At 46.0% G+C, this 16,989-nt stretch overlaps 1 long non-coding RNA gene across 1 annotated transcript in view; it reads left to right on the forward strand.

The window, feature by feature from the left end:
* Positions 1-359: 359 nt before the first annotated feature.
* LOC134928938 (uncharacterized) overlaps positions 360-16,989 on the forward strand; it is a 105,360-nt gene continuing 88,730 nt past the window's right edge. The window contains exons 1-2 of the long non-coding RNA XR_010178141.1: positions 360-686; positions 840-1,010. This is a non-coding gene — a long non-coding RNA (uncharacterized LOC134928938). The remainder of the gene's footprint in view (positions 687-839; positions 1,011-16,989) is intronic.

Genomic DNA, 16,989 nt, shown 5'->3' on the forward strand with positions numbered 1-16,989 from the left:
AGTCTTTGTATCAGACTTTTTGCCCTGATTACTGAGCTATTGGCAGAAAAGATAAGAAATTCTCCCCAGGTGAAGACCTTTCACATTGGGAACAGAGCCCGCGCTAACCGCTCAGCAGCTCCTGCAAGGCAGGGAGGCGCTGGTCGGAAGAGGCGCTCTCCCTGCTCTGCTGTTGCTGCTGGCTCCTGGTTGCCACTGCGTCTGTCACACAGTATGACAGACGCAGGCAACGTGAAGTGCGGCTCCAGCTCCCTCCCTCCTGTTTCCACCACTACTCATGGCCGTGGCTAGGGGGGCATGTCACCTGGGCGTCTGATAGGAGAGGGCGCCGATCCCCCCCTAATGCTCCAGTCCCTGTGCAGCAGCCGTCAAGATGAAACTGAACATAAACTACATCTCCCAGCAGCCCTTGCTGCCGGGAGCTGTAGTTTACTTTCAGTTTCATCTTGCAGTGATCAGCTGAACAGGATTGAGGGGGCAGAGGTAGGGGGACAAGTTATCCCAGTCTTTCCCCACCCCCCTCTTCCCCCCAATGCCATTAATCATGGCAGTGCACTTTAAACTAAGAAGTTACTTGAGGTCCGAAAAGGGGGCGGGGCTAGACGGCACTGTACTACACAGTGCCTTGCTAGTTGCCAGCAGCACGGGAGAATGGAGGGAAAGTGAGCAGCAGCATGGCCAAAACAGTGAGTGTGACTCAGGGAAGGGCACTGTGTGTGTGACTGCTATATGTGTGTATAAATATTTGCTTGTGTGTGACTGTATGTGAATAGGTGTGTGACTACATAGCTGTATGTGTGCTGGTATGTCATTATATGTTTATGTGCTCTATCATCCAGGATTAAGGACCAGGCAGTCCGAAACGCGTTGGTGAACAATTAGCAAGTGAAGCACTGACGTCACTCAGCCTGCGCCAGACGGGTGAGGGGACGAAAGAACAAACAAGTATCGGGAACCAGCCGAAGGGTCGTGATCCACACGGGAGAGCCGAAGTTTGAGCGTGACTCAAGGTAGGCAGCGTTAGGGAGAGACAGTCAGGTTTCCCCGACTGCAGCCGCAGCACGAATCGCAGCTCCGGCAATTGGAAAGGAACACACGTACAGGACTTCCACATCAGCACAAAAGTGCTGTAAACATTATTTACTAATCCTTTTTTTCCCCACAGATGTTTGCAAACTTACATTTCAATTTAGCACTCCCTTCCCCATGTTTCTAGTATTATCAGTGTTAAAGGAGCAGCTTCACAATTTAATACAAGCGCGGGTCATTTGTCATATTTACTACGTGTGGTATAATGTGAATACGATTGTGATACTGTGTGGCGTAATTTGAATTGGGGATACTATTATGTGGCCACGCCCCTTCCATGTGAGGCCACGCCCCTTTGGTGAGCACTGTCCCTTTCTTCCATATGGGAGGGAGGGCGCAAATTTATTGTTTGCAGGAGGGCGCCGGACACCCTAGCACCGGCCCTGATTGGGAATACTGACTATAAAACTGGGCTGTTTGCAATGTACCATTCACATTTCAGATTTGCTGTTAATTTTCCAGGTTCACCTTAAAATAACGTACTCTTGCAGGTCTGCATGTGTGCAGTTCAGCTCAAACATGGTTGTACCCAGAGGCGTAAATTCGTCCCAGATGCCCCGAGGCAAGATAAATATTGGTGTCCCGCTATATTCAGATAAATATACGTATGTATGTGTCCGTGCGTGTGTGCGTGTGTGTGTGTGTGTGTGTGTGTGTGTGTGTGTGTGTATGTGTGTGTGGAGTGTTCTGGAAAAAAAAAGTATATTCTGTATACAGGTTGAGTATCCCATATCCAAATATTCCGAAATACGTAATATTCCGAAATACGGACTTTTTTGAGGGAGAGTGAGATAGTGAAACCTTTGTTTTTTTGATGGTTCAATGTACACAAACTTTGTTTAATACACAAAGTTATTAAAAATATTGTATTAAATGACCTTCAGGCTGTGTGTATAAGGTGTATATGAAACATAAATGAATTGTGTGAATGTAGACACACTTTGTTTAATGCACAAAGTTATAAAAAATATTGGCTAAAATTACCTTCAGGCTGTGTGTATAAGATGTATATGTAACATAAATGCATTCTGTGCTTAGATTTAGGTCCCATCACCATGATATCTCATTATGATATGCAATTATTCCAAAATACGGAAAAATCCCATATCCAAAATACCTCTGGTCCCAAGCATTTTGGATAAGGGAGACTCAACCTGTATATACATTTTATTGTCTATTAAATCACACATTTCTTAGCAGTCATACCCTGGATTAGAACCCATGACCTGTTACACTGACAACAAACACTTTACTGATTAAGCTATTTGCTCCTGTATAGTAAATCTGCGAATTCTAACTATATGAAGTTATGTGTAATTGTCAGAGCAGTAACTTCATATAGTTAGAATTCTCATATTTCCTATACAGGAGCAAACAACTTCATCAGTAAGGTACCTGCTTCTAGTGTAATAGGGTGTGGTTTCTTATCCTGGATATGACACATGTACAGTGTGTATCTACAATATAACAAAAAGGGTGTGATTTGTAAGGTGCAGGGGCCTGTGAGGAAGTTGGCCACTGAAGAGATAATGGCAGCTATCAATTAACTAATTTCAATGGTGTCACAAAATGGAAGGAGAGGTGCCCCCTTCAGAGCAGGAGCCTCCCAAAGTTATGCCTCTGGTTGAACCTATGCAACTTTCTTGATGATCATTTTGATAAATATAATGCAGATGTTTCTAGTTTTACTAACAACTTTTATAAAGATGCAGCAATGTACAAGATTCTAAGAATACATTTAATAATCCTAAACATTTTTATACATACAAAAGTTCTGTGCTAGTAAATAACAACAGCCTGCATGAAAAATGAACTACAGTAGTACATAGGTGCCAGATGGTTGGAAGATTTTCAAGGTATTTTGATATCAAATGGAGTAAATCATATAATGTGTTGTTCAATAGAAATGGCTAAATCCAACACAAGAATGTTTGCTGGTAATTACTAAAAAATAATAAATACTAATTAAAAAAATTATAAAATGTGTCCATATAAGTACAGGTGGTGTGGCCAGCCCCACAGAGGCTTGGCAAGCCATTAGAGTCCATGTAATTGACCCAATAATAGAGTAACAATGTATAGTATGACTGCACAGTCTGGAACATGACATAAAAGAAAGTAGTGGCGCCCTCAGGCAGCATAAGGAAGTGATAAACCAGTGATAAGTGCAAGCTGATAAACGCACCAGCCAAACAGCTCCTAACTATTAATTTACATATTGGAGCTGATTGGCTGGTGCGTTTATCACCTTGCACTTATCACTGGTTTATCACTTCCTTATGATTTCTCCAGGTTAATACATCTGCCCCATAATAACATAACCATAGAGAAATAAAGACACTGAGACTTGCATGAGGGGAAAGGAAGGTCAGCTTTATTAACCTATTTAAAACTATTTTATTTAAAATATGTAACTAGGATATCTCACTAGCGGGTGGTATTCATGTGACCGGCGGTCTGCTGACCGACAGTCACATGACCTCCTCCACCATCCCGCCGGCTCAGTATCCCGATGGTCATCATGCCGACCAACAGGGACTATTTCCACTAGTGATGAGCACCGGAAATTTTTCGGGTTTTGTGTTTTGGTTTTGGGTTCGGTTCCGCGGCCGTGTTTTGGGTTCGAACGCGTTTTGGCAAAACCTCACCGAATTTTTTTTGTCGGATTCGGGTGTGTTTTGGATTCGGGTGTTTTTTTCAAAAAACCCTAAAAAACAGCTTAAATCATAGAATTTGGGGGTCATTTTGATCCCAAAGTATTATTAACCTCAATAACCATAATTTCCACTCATTTTCAGTCTATTCTGAACACCTCACACCTCACAATATTATTTTTAGTCCTAAAATTTGCACCGAGGTCACTGGATGGCTAAGCTAAGCGACCCAAGTGGCCGACACAAACACCTGGCCCATCTAGGAGTGGCACTCCAGTGTCACGCAGGATGGCCCTTCCAAAAACACTCCCCAAACAGCACATGACGCAAAGAAAAAAAGAGGCGCAATGAGGTAGCTGTGTGAGTAAGCTAAGCGACCCTAGTGGCCGACACAAACACCTGGCCCATCTAGGAGTGGCACTGCAGTGTCACGCAGGATGGCCCTTCCAAAAAACACTCCCCAAACAGCACATGACGCAAAGAAAAAAAGAGGCGCAATGAGGTAGCTGTGTGAGTAAGCTAAGCGACCCTAGTGGCCGACACAAACACCTGGCCCATCTAGGAGTGGCACTGCAATGTCACGCAGGATGGCCCTTCCAAAAAACACTCCCCAAACAGCACATGACGCAAAGAAAAAAAGAGGCGCAATGAGGTAGCTGTGTGAGTAAGCTAAGCGACCCTAGTGGCCGACACAAACACCTGGCCCATCTAGGAGTGTCACTGCAGTGTCACGCAGGATGGCCCTTCTAAAAAACACTCCCCAAACAGCACATGACGCAAAGAAAAAAAGAGGCGCAATGAGGTAGCTGTGTGAGTAAGCTAAGCGACCCTAGTGGCCGACACAAACACCTGGCCCATCTAGGAGTGGCACTGCAGTGTCACGCAGGATGGCCCTTCCAAAAAACACCCCCCAAACAGCACATGACGCAAAGAAAAATGAAAGAAAAAAGAGGTGCAAGATGGAATTGTCCTTGGGCCCTCCCACCCACCCTTATGTTGTATAAACAGGACATGCACACTTTAACCAACCCATCATTTCAGTGACAGGGTCTGCCACACGACTGTGACTGAAATGACGGGTTGGTTTGGACCCCCACCAAAAAAGAAGCAATTAATCTCTCCTTGCACAAACTGGCTCTACAGAGGCAAGATGTCCACCTCATCATCATCCTCCGATATATCACCGTGTACATCCCCCTCCTCACAGATTATCAATTCGTCCCCACTGGAATCCACCATCTCAGCTCCCTGTGTACTTTGTGGAGGCAATTGCTGCTGGTCAATGTCTCCACGGAGGAATTGATTATAATTCATTTTAATGAACATCATCTTCTCCACATTTTCTGGATGTAACCTCGTACGCCGATTGCTGACAAGGTGAGCGGCGGCACTAAACACTCTTTCGGAGTACACACTTGTGGGAGGGCAACTTAGGTAGAATAAAGCCAGTTTGTGCAAGGGCCTCCAAATTGCCTCTTTTTCCTGCCAGTATAAGTACGGACTGTCTGACGTGCCTACTTGGATGCGGTCACTCATATAATCCTCCACCATTCTTTCAATGGGGAGAGAATCATATGCAGTGACAGTAGACGACATGTCCGTAATCGTTGTCAGGTCCTTCAGTCCGGACCAGATGTCAGCATCAGCAGTCGCTCCAGACTGCCCTGCATCACCGCCAGCGGGTGGGCTCGGAATTCTGAGCCTTTTCCTCGCACCCCCAGTTGCGGGAGAATGTGAAGGAGGAGATGTTGACAGGTCGCGTTCCGCTTGACTTGACAATTTTGTCACCAGCAGTTCTTTGAACCCCAGCAGACTTGTGTCTGCCGGAAAGAGAGATCCAAGGTAGGTTTTAAATCTAGGATCGAGCACGGTGGCCAAAGTGTAGTGCTCTGATTTCAACAGATTGACCACCCGTGAATCCTTGTTAAGCGAAATAAGGGCTCCATCCACAAGTCCCACATGCCTAGCGGAATCGCTCTGTGTTAGCTCCTCCTTCAATGTCTCCAGCTTCTTCTGCAAAAGCCTGATGAGGGGAATGACCTGACTCAGGCTGGCAGTGTCTGAACTGACTTCACGTGTGGCAAGTTCAAAAGGTTGCAGAACCTTGCACAACGTTGAAATCATTCTCCACTGCGCTTGAGACAGGTGCATTCCACCTCCTATATCGTGCTCAGTTATATAGGCTTGAATGGCCTTTTGCTGCTCCTCCAACCTCTGAAGCATATAGAGGGTTGAATTCCACCTCGTTACCACTTCTTGCTTCAGATGATGGCAGGGCAGGTTCAGGCGTTTTTGGTGGTGCTCCAGTCTTCTGTACGTGGTGCCTGTACGCCGAAAGTGTCCTGCAATTCTTCTGGCCACCGACAGCATCTCTTGCACGCCCCTCTCGTTTTTTAAATAATTCTGCACCACCAAATTCAAGGTATGTGCAAAACATGGGACGTGCTGGAATTTGCCCAGATTTAATGCACACACAATATTGCTGGCGTTGTCCGATGCCACAAATCCACAGAAGAGTCCAATTGGGGTAAGCCATTCTGCGATGATCTTCCTCAGTTGCCGTAAGAGGTTTTTAGCTGTGTGCGTATTCTGGAAAGCGGTGATACAAAGCGTAGCCTGCCTAGGAAAGAGTTGGCGTTTGCGAGATGCTGCTACTGGTGCCGCCGCTGCTGTTCTTGCGGCGGGAGTCCATACATCTACCCAGTGGGCTGTCACAGTCATATAGTCCTGAGTCTGCCCTGCTCCACTTGTCCACATGTCCGTGGTTAAGTGGACATTGGGTACAACTGCATTTTTTAGGACACTGGTGAGTCTTTTTCTGAGGTCTGTGTACATTTTCGGTATCGCCTGCCTAGAGAAATGGAACCTAGATGGTATTTGGTACCGGGGACACAGTACCTCCAACAAGTCTCTAGTTGCCTCTGCAGTAATGATGGATACCGGAACCACGTTTCTCACCGCCCAGGATGCCAAGGCCTCAGTTATCCGCTTTGCAGCAGGATGACTGCTGTGATATTTCATCTTCCTCGCAAAGGACTGTTGGACAGTCAATTGCTTGGTGGAAGTAGTAAAAGTGGTCTTACGAGTACGACTTCCCCTCTGGGATGACCATCGACTCCCAGCAGCAACAACAGCAGCGCCAGCAGCAGTAGGCGTTACACGCAAGGATGCATCGGAGGAATCCCAGGCAGGAGAGGACTCGTCAGAATTGCCAGTGACATGGCCTGCAGGACTATTGGCATTCCTGGGGAAGGAGGAAATTGACACTGAGGGAGTTGGTGGGGTGGTTTGCGTGAGCTTGGTTACAAGAGGAAGGGATTTACTGGTCAGTGGACTGCTTCCGCTGTCGCCCAAAGTTTTTGAACTTGTCACTGACTTATGATGAATGCACTGCAGGTGACGTATAAGGGAGGATGTTCCGAGGTGGTTAACGTCCTTACCCCTACTTATTACAGCTTGACAAAGGCAACACACGGCTTGACAAATGTTGTCCGCATTTCTGTTGAAATACTTCCACACCGAAGAGCTGATTTTTTTGGTATTTTCACCAGGCATGTCAATGGCCCTATTCCTCCCACGGACAACAGGTGTCTCCCCGGGTGCCTGACTTAAACAAACCACCTCACCATCAGAATCCTCCTGGTCAATTTCCTCCCCAGCGCCAGCAACACCCATATCCTCCTCATCCTGGTGTACTTCAACACTGACATCTTCAATCTGACTATCAGGAACTGGACTGCGGGTGCTCCTTCCAGCACTTGCAGGGGGCGTGCAAATGGTGGAAGGCGCATGCTCTTCACGTCCAGTGTTGGGAAGGTCAGGCATCGCAAACAACACAATTGGACTCTCCTTGTGGATTTGTGATTTCAAAGAACGCACAGTTCTTTGCTGTGCTTTTGCCAGCTTGAGTCTTTTCATTTTTCTAGCGAGAGGCTGAGTGCTTCCATCCTCATGTGAAGCTGAACCACTAGCCACGAACATAGGCCAGGGCCTCAGCCGTTCCTTGCCACTCCGTGTGGTAAATGGCATATTGGCAAGTTTACGCTTCTCCTCCGACAATTTTATTTTAGATTTTTGAGTCCTTTTTTTACTGATATTTGGTGTTTTGGATTTTACATGCTCTGTACTATGACATTGGGCATCGGCCTTGGCAGACGACGTTGCTGGCATTTCATCGTCTCGGCCATGACTAGTGGCAGCAGCTTCAGCACGAGGTGGAAGTCGATCTTGATCTTTCCCTATTTTTGGAACCTCAACATTTTTGTTCTCCATATTTTAATAGGCACAACTAAAAGGCACCTCAGGTAAACAATGGAGATGGATGGATACTAGTATACTTATGGATTGACGAGCGACTGCCGACACAGAGGTAGCTACAGCCGTGGACTACCTTACTGCGTCTGCTGCTAATATAGACTGGATGATAATGAGATATAAAATATATATATATCACTACTGCAGCCGGACAGGTATATATTATATAATGACGGACCTGCTGGACACTGTCAGCACTGCAGACTCCTAAAGTAAGCTACTAGTATCAAGAAGATAGAAAAAAAAAAAAAACACCACAGGTAGGTGGTATACAATTATGGATGGACGAGCGACTGCCGACACAGAGGTAGCTACAGCCGTGGACTACCGTACTGTGTCTGCTGCTAATATAGACTGGATGATAATGATATAAAAAATATATATATATATCACTACTGCAGCCGGACAGGTATATATTATATAATGACGGACCTGCTGGACACTGTCAGCTCAGCACTGCAGACTCCTAAAGTAAGCTACTAGTATCAAGAAGATAGAAAAAAAAAACACCACAGGTAGGTGGTATACAATTATGGATGGACGAGCGACTGCCGACACAGAGGTAGCTACAGCCGTGGACTACCGTACTGCATCTGCTGCTAATATAGACTGGATGATAATGATATAAAATATATATATATATCACTACTGCAGCCGGACAGGTATATATTATATAATGACGGACCTGCTGGACACTGTCAGCTCAGCACTGCAGACTCCTAAAGTAAGCTACTAGTAGTATCAAGAAGATAGAAAAAAAAAAAACACCACGGGTAGGTGGTATACAATTATGGATGGACGAGCGACTGCCGACACAGAGGAAGCTACAGCCGTGGACTACCGTACTGCGTCTGCTGCTAATATAGACTGGATGATAATGATATAAAAAATATATATATATATCACTACTGCAGCCGGACAGGTATATATTATATAATGACGGACCTGCTGGACACTGTCAGCTCAGCACTGCAGACTCCTAAAGTAAGCTACTAGTATCAAGAAGATAGAAAAGAAAAAAAACACCACGGGTAGGTGGTATACAATTATGGATGGACGAGCGACTGCCGACACAGAGGTAGCTACAGCCGTGGACTACCGTACTGCGTCTGCTGCAGTGCTAATATAGACTGGATGATAATGATATAAAAAATATATATATATCACTACTGCAGCCGGACAGGTATATATTATATAATGACGGACCTGCTGGACACTGTCAGCAGAATGCGTTTATAGAATAAAAACACCACACGACGAGTGTTTAACTTTTTCAGGCAGACAATCACAATATACTGGTGGTCAGTGGTCACTGGTCAGTCACACTGGCACTGGCAGTGGCACTCTGGCAGCAAAAGTGTGCACTGTTAAAATATGTACTCCTGCTATAACTGCTCCCCAGTCTCCCCCACAATTAAGCTGTGTGAGCAGTGAGCACTCAGCACAGTCAGATATACAGTATTACATAGATGATGCAGCACACTGAGGGCACACTGAGGCTGAGCACAGATATGGTATGTGACTGTGTCACACTGTGTATCGGTTTTTTTCAGGCAGAGAACGGATTAATTAAACTGGTGGTCACTGGTCACACTATCAGCAAGTAGTACTCCTAATATGCTCCCCAAAATTAGTAAATCAAGTGTCTCTACTCTCTACTACTCTCTAGTCTACTCTAAACGGAGAGGACGCCAGCCACGTCCTCTCCCTATCAATCTCAATGCACGTGTGAAAATGGCGGCGACGCGCGGCTCCTTATATAGAATCCGAGTCTCGCGATAGAATACGAGCCTCGCGAGAATCTGACAGCGGGATGATGACGTTCGGGCGCGCTCGGGTTAACCGAGCAAGGCGGGAAGATCCGAGTCTGCCTCGGACCCGTGTAAAAAGCGTGAAGTTCTGGGGGGTTCGGTTTCCGAGAAACCGAACCCGCTCATCACTAATTTCCACTCGTGGGTGTCCACGACACCCATAGAGTGGGAATAGAACCTGTGGCGACCGCAGGTCGCCACTGTGCCCGCAAGGGGCTTGCTGCACTCGCCCCTCCCCGCAGGATCCCGGCGTCAGTATGCTGCGGGATCCCGGCGTTGGTAAGCTGACCGGCGGTCAAGAGACCGCCGGTCAGCCATGCTACACCCCTCACTAGCATATACATAACAAGAATAACTAAAAGAGGAAACAAGAAAGACAGATAAAGTATGATGGCACAGAAAGAACGGCCCCACAATGCAACATCACCAACTACATATCCACACTGATCAACTAATGGGAGAGGCAAACAGCCAGCCCATCACCACGCCCAAGTATTCCACTTCCCACCCAACACCCCAATGACACAACAACATGAGTCCCACCTGGACCGGTGGTGCCGCTGAACCCACTAGGGTAGAATCAGCCTAAGACATGTATTGGAGGGGAGAGCACCTGCAGCTGGCCAGCCAGATGACAACTGCAGCCGCTCTTTCCCACCACGATAAAGCCGACACCAAACCAGCAACAAATTATGAATAAGGAAGGGGGCGGTTAACATCTTAGAGGAAAACCCCTAAAATGGCTGCCCACAGCCACCTCTGCAATGGCCCTGCAACCCCACCACACTATCCCTGCCTCATAGGCTAGCCCAACCTCACCCCACCTACAAGACAGCTTTATCAAAGCTTTAACCCTATCCTGCCTGGAGGTATGCAATCCCAGGCTCTGGGTGTTTAATTCACTTTGTGCATATGAAATGCACTCCGTCTCCCTAACTGTAAACACAATCTCAGGTAATTGTCATTGGCTATCAGCTATGACTCTTTCAGGTTTACTGTACATACTGTATGTGAGGTTAATGAAGAATCAGAATTGTCCCATGATGCATTTCACTCTTCCCTTGCATCCTGGCATTCCCCAAAGCTTTCTCTGGCACAGCCCCATAACATGGACACCTGTCATAGCTGCAAACATGTGTTAAAATATAAGCAAGTAAGAATTACAGCAGTCAGCTTGTATGAGAATAACCACAATCTATAGCACAAATAAAGTATACTAAGCATCACTGTATGTCACTTTCTGCTAAAGTTTTATTTTTTCTTTCTAAAATAGTTTGAAGTGAACTGTGGATGTTGGCTGAGAAAAATAAATAAATATTATATATGTAATTCCCAAGGCCAGATTCTGCTATAAAAAACTTGAAGGCTCATGATTTTATCCTCTTAAAGCTTCTGACCTGAAATATGCATCTATGAGATTTATATATCATCATTTCTAATGCCCAATATAAATTCCTACAGTTCACTTACTGACAAAAATCCGCATTGCAATCAGTCATACTGTCTTTACACTGCCCATATACATCACCTACCAGTTTTTCAGTAAAATTATATAATAGCTTTAATGTTCCATATTTTCATGGCAATATACACTCATGAAAATTACCTTGAAGTTAATTGCAGATGGAATCATTAATTTATCACATGTTAATTAAAGATATTGTGAACATTTGACTTAGTGATGGCCTGGCCACTGTGTGTGCGCTACGAATGCCAATAATATTATACATCGTTTTTGAAAATCACAAGGGAATTGAAAATAGATTTACAATCCTATTCATCATGTGGTGGAAAGATAAGTTCTGGGTATTGTGCTTTTTTCCATGTTAAATTTAATATATAATTCATTGTCATTAAGAACTGTGCCACAGACTTGGCTTTAACTAGTGCACATTTTATCAGTGTCACTCCGAGAAATATCACCACACTTCAGGGCAAAAATTGAAGAAACATTTGGCCACACCCAAATTCATCCAATCCATTCTCACATGTACTTAGGCCACGCCCAGTGGCGTGTGGTGAGGCAAAGCCTGCCCTGTCATACTAACGTACACACCAGAGTTTTGACTATATAAAGTATATGAAAAATACAAAGAAAATATTACAAATATTTTCTTTGTATTATTCAAATCATTTTTATAGTTACAACTTTGGAGTAAAAAGTCTATGGCAGGTGAGGCACCTACCTTTGCCGCACATCTCTGATCAAAACTCACCAAATTTCCAGTGGTATATACTGCTGCACCTGTGTATAGTGCCCACATGAACCCTTGAGCTCATATATTGTGTGTAAATCTGGCTCTGGTGCTAGCCAATTCCTCCTGAGCCCTTTACCTCACCGCACGTCCCTGGCCCAAACTATGTAATACCCAAATATTTTGTCCTTGAAATCATTCACTTTTAAGTGAGGCTGCCATGTAGTGAATAACACTAATGTTCCTGCAAAGTGACAAGTTGCTCTCCAGCAGGCAGAATTAGCCCACTGTGTACACCTACAGTTCAGTGCTGGGCACAGATCTGAAATTTGGTGGAGACATCTTATGGGTGGAGGCCTCAGAGGAGGTGTGAGCACATAATGCTGGGACCCCGTTAGAGGCCACATCAGCAGCATTACCTGTAGTCCTGCCCTTGCATGTCATTTACCAATGTCTTTTGTTTGCAATGTACTAAGTAAACAATTTATATTGGTTGATCTTCAAAATGGTGACAGATGTGCAGTATAAGGAAATGGAAAATGCAGTGGTGCTCTTTGGTAATATTGCAGCCTAGGCGTAATCTAGGGGAACCCACCCGTACAATTCAAGACACAATTAAAAGTTTGGAAACACCTTTGGCGCAACCAAACATATGCATAATAATTAGAGATGAGCGGGATCGGTTCCCTGAGAACAGAACCCCACCGAACTTCACTACCCGAGCCCGGATCCGAGTCAGGCTCGGGTTTTTCCGCCTGACTCGGAAACCAGAACAAGGCAAAACTTCATCATCCCGCTGTCAAATTATCTCAAGGTTTGGATTCCATATAAGGATCCGCTCATCGCCGTCATTTTCACTCCGGCATTGGAGAGTGTAGAGAGAGGACGTGTTTCCGTCCTCAGTGTCATGCATCAGTTCAGTGGTAGTGTCTTGTGCTGCATCAGTCCAGTCACAGTAGTGGTGTCCTCTGCTGCCATATGTCCAGTGCTGTTGTATAAGTCTAGTCCAGTGGTGCTATGTTGTGCTGCATCAATCTAGTGGTGGTGTCTTGTGCTGCATCAGTCCAGTCAGAGTGGTGGTGTCCTCTGCTGCCATATGTCCAGTGCTGCTGTATAAGTCCAGTCCAGTGGTGCTGTGTTGTGTTGCATCAGTTCAGTGGTGGTGTATTGTGCTGCATAAGTCCAGTCACAGTGGTGGTGTCCTCTGCTGCCATATGTCCAGTGCTGCTGTATAAGTCCAGTCCATTGCAGTGGTGCTGTGTTATCCTGCATCAGTACAGTGGTAGTGTCTTGTGCTGCATCAGTCCAGTCACAGTGGTGGTGTCCTCTGCTGCCATATATCCAGTGCTGCTGTATAAGTCCAGTCAATTGCAGTGGTGCTGTGTTATCCTACATCAGTCCAGTGATGGTGTCCCTGTGCTACTGTATATGTCCACTGGTACTGCCGTATATGTCCAGTAATACTGCCATATATGTCCAGCGGTACTGCCGTATAAATCCAGTGATACTGCCGTATATGTCCAGTGGTACTGCCATATAATTCCAGTGGTACTGGCGTATAAATCCAGTCCAGTGATACTGCCATATATGTTCAGTGATACTGCCGTATAATTCCAGTGGTACTGCCATATAATTCCAGCGGTACTGCCGTATAAATCCAGTCCAGTGATACTGCCGTATATGTCCAGTGGTCATGCCGTTTAAATCCAGTGGTAATGGTGTATAAATCCAGTCCAGTGACACTGCCGCATATGTCCAGTGGTACTGCCGTATAAATCCAGTGATAATGCCGTATATGTACAGTGGTACTGCTGTATAAATCCAGTGGTACTGTCATATAAATCCAGTCCAGTGATACTGCCTTATATGTCCAGTGGTACTGCCGTATAATTCCAGTGATACTGCCGTATAATTCCAGTGGTACTGGTGTATAAATCCATTTGTACTGGCGTATAAATCCAGTCCAGTGATACTGCTGTATACAGTATGTCCAGTGATACTGCCGTATATGTCCAGCGGTCCTGCCGTATAAATCAAGCGATACTGCTGTATATGTCCAGTGACACTGCCATATATGCCCAGTGATCCTGCCGAATATATGTCCACTGGTACTGCCATATAAATCCAGTGGTACTGGCGTATAAATCCAGTCCAGTGATACTACCGTATATGTCCAGTGGTACTGCCGTATAAATCCAGTGATACTGCCGTATGTGTCCAGTGGTACTGCCGTAAAATTCCAGTGATACTGCCGTATAATTCCAGGGATACTGCTATATAATTCCAGTGATACTGGCATATAAATCCAGTGATACTGCCATATAAATCCAGTCCAGTGATACTGCCGTATAAGTCCAGTGGTACTGCCGTATAATTTCAGTGGTACTGGCGTATAATTCCAGTGATACTGCCGTATAAATCCAGTCCAGTGGTACTGCCATATAAATCCAGCGGTACTGACATATAATTCCAGTGAAACTGATGTATAATTCCAGTGATACTGCCGTATAATTCCAGTGGTACTGCCGTAAAATTTCAGTGAGACTGTCGTAAAAGTCCAGTCCAGTGGTGCTGCCATATAAGTTCAGTGGTGCTGTCCTGTGCTGTATATTATTTACTCCAAATAAAGGGGTTATTAATATTTAATCCAAATCATTTTGACATGGTTTGCCCTGTGTGGTGTAGAGGTACACTCTCCTGTACTGCATATTTTTATATAACTCCAGAAAAATAATGGAGAACAAAAATGTGGAGGATAAAATAGGGAAAGATCAAGAACCACTTCCTCCTAGTGCTGAAGCTGCTGCCACTAGTCATGACATAGATGATGAAATGCCATCAACGTCGTCTGCCCAATGTAATAGTGGAGGGCATGTAAAATCCAAAAAAGCCAAAGTTCAGTAAAAAGACCCCCCCAAAAAAATTGAAATGGTCTGAGGAGAAAACGTAAATTTGCCAGTTGCCAATATGCCATTTACGTCACGGAGTGGCAAGGAACGGCTAAGGCCGTGCCCTATGTTCATGACTAGTGGTTCAGCTTCACATGACAATGGACATCCTCCCGCTAGAAAAATAAGAATTAAGCTGGAGAAAGCACAGCAAAGAACTGTGCGATCTAAGATGGTATCACAAATCCCCAAGGAGAGTCCAAGTGTGTCGGCGGTTGCAGTGCCTGACCTTCCCAACACTGTACGAGAAGAGGTGGCTCCTTCCACCATTTGCACGCCCTCTGCAAGTGCTGGAAGTAGCACCCACAGTCCAGTTTCTGATATGATGTCACTGTTGAATTACACCAGGATGAGGATATGGGTGTTGCTGGCGCTGAGGTGGAAGTTGACGATGAGGATTCTGATGGTGATGTGCATAGGCGGATCCAGGGGGGGGGGGGGGGTTCACTTGGGCCTGTGCTCCCCCTGTCATTTCTGACTTCTTTTTTGTTTCAAAAGGAGAACAGCAGCAGCACTACTGCTATTTCCATCAGTCAGATTTGATAAAAGAGCAGGCAGGCACTAGAACCCGCCATGGCTTTAACAACAAGCCCATGTGGTAACCAATGGGGAGGCCCCCTGCTCACACCGCAACCTACCTCCCCCACTGCCAGCCGGCCAGAGTAGAGCCCAGGTGCGGGGGTTCAAATGCCAGCATCGAGTAAGACTGTTACTTATGACGGCGCAGAAGGCTTCATTAGCCCTCACTGCACGTACAGTTTCCCAACGCTTCCTCCTCCACTTCCTTTACCACCATGCTAGGTGCAGTCAAACTCAGCCTTGGCTTTGAGAAGACAGCCTGTGTAATTGTGACAGGGCTATCCTGCAGATGTCTTATGCTGCTAGTTGGAGATCCAATTGGCTGCTTCTGCTAATTAAAGATGGGCAGTTCGTGTCCTGCAGTCTGAGTCTCAGTGCAGTGCCCAAAACAAGGTTCTGCACCTGCCACCACCAACTAAAAACTTAAACAATTATATTGTGCTGGTGTGCCTTCCAGGCTCCCATAACTAATGGAACTGGTGACCAACATTTCAAGGCCCAGTAAGCCTGTTCATCAGGGTGAAACATTGTGTTAAGCGCCGGGGTCCGCTCGTCGGTGCGGCCCGGCGCCTAGCAACCAGGGACGCCGTACGCGTACAGCCGCCGGCTCCCTGGCAACGCTAGACGCCGGGCGCACTGAGCCGCACGGACCCTCGCAACGGGGACGCCACTGGCGGACCGCGTTCCCCGTTGCTGGGTCCAGTTAAAATGATTGTGCACCTGTTTCCTGGCCGTGCAGCAAGGCAGCTGCACGGCATTTGTGTAATTAGCCCTGTCAGCAGCTGATTGGAGGACTCCTGTTTATATGCACTCTCAGGGCTTCTCACAGACGCCGGTAATAGCTTCCTGCATGCTGTCCTTGTTTGCTGAGAGTCTGTTTCCAGTCTTGCTGTATCCGGTCGTTCCAGTCTCCAGTAGTCCTGTACTCGGAAGTTGTCATCTTGTTCCTGGAGTCCTGACTGATCACCGTTTAACATCCAGTGGTGTTCGTGAGTCGCGGCTTTGCCGTGTGTTGCGGCTTGGCCGCTTTACCATTTATTATTTGTGTTTTGGAGCATTTTGCGGAGGGTTCCGCTTCCACAGGTCCACTCTGGTATCCGGCGGTGCTGGGTAGGAGTATTGGACAAGTGGATTTTTGGTTGTCCTTTTCCCTGGCGGTTTTTCCGCACATACTTCAGGTCTTTGCTAGTTAGCTTGTTGCCCCTGGCCTGTTGTCAGTCAGAGGTCCTCTTGTTATCATCCTGCCTCGGATTTCCCTTTGTCTCTCATTAAGACCGGGGGGCACCGGAGTTGGGCAGACATAATCCGCCCTTCAAACGTGGCTGCCAAGGGCTCAAGAAACCATAGTCTCGCAAGGGATTTCCGATAGCACGGGTGAGACAATAGAGTTAGGGCGCCA

This window comes from Pseudophryne corroboree, chromosome 5 (assembly GCF_028390025.1).
Source record: "Pseudophryne corroboree isolate aPseCor3 chromosome 5, aPseCor3.hap2, whole genome shotgun sequence".
Classification (NCBI taxonomy): domain Eukaryota; kingdom Metazoa; phylum Chordata; class Amphibia; order Anura; family Myobatrachidae; genus Pseudophryne; species Pseudophryne corroboree.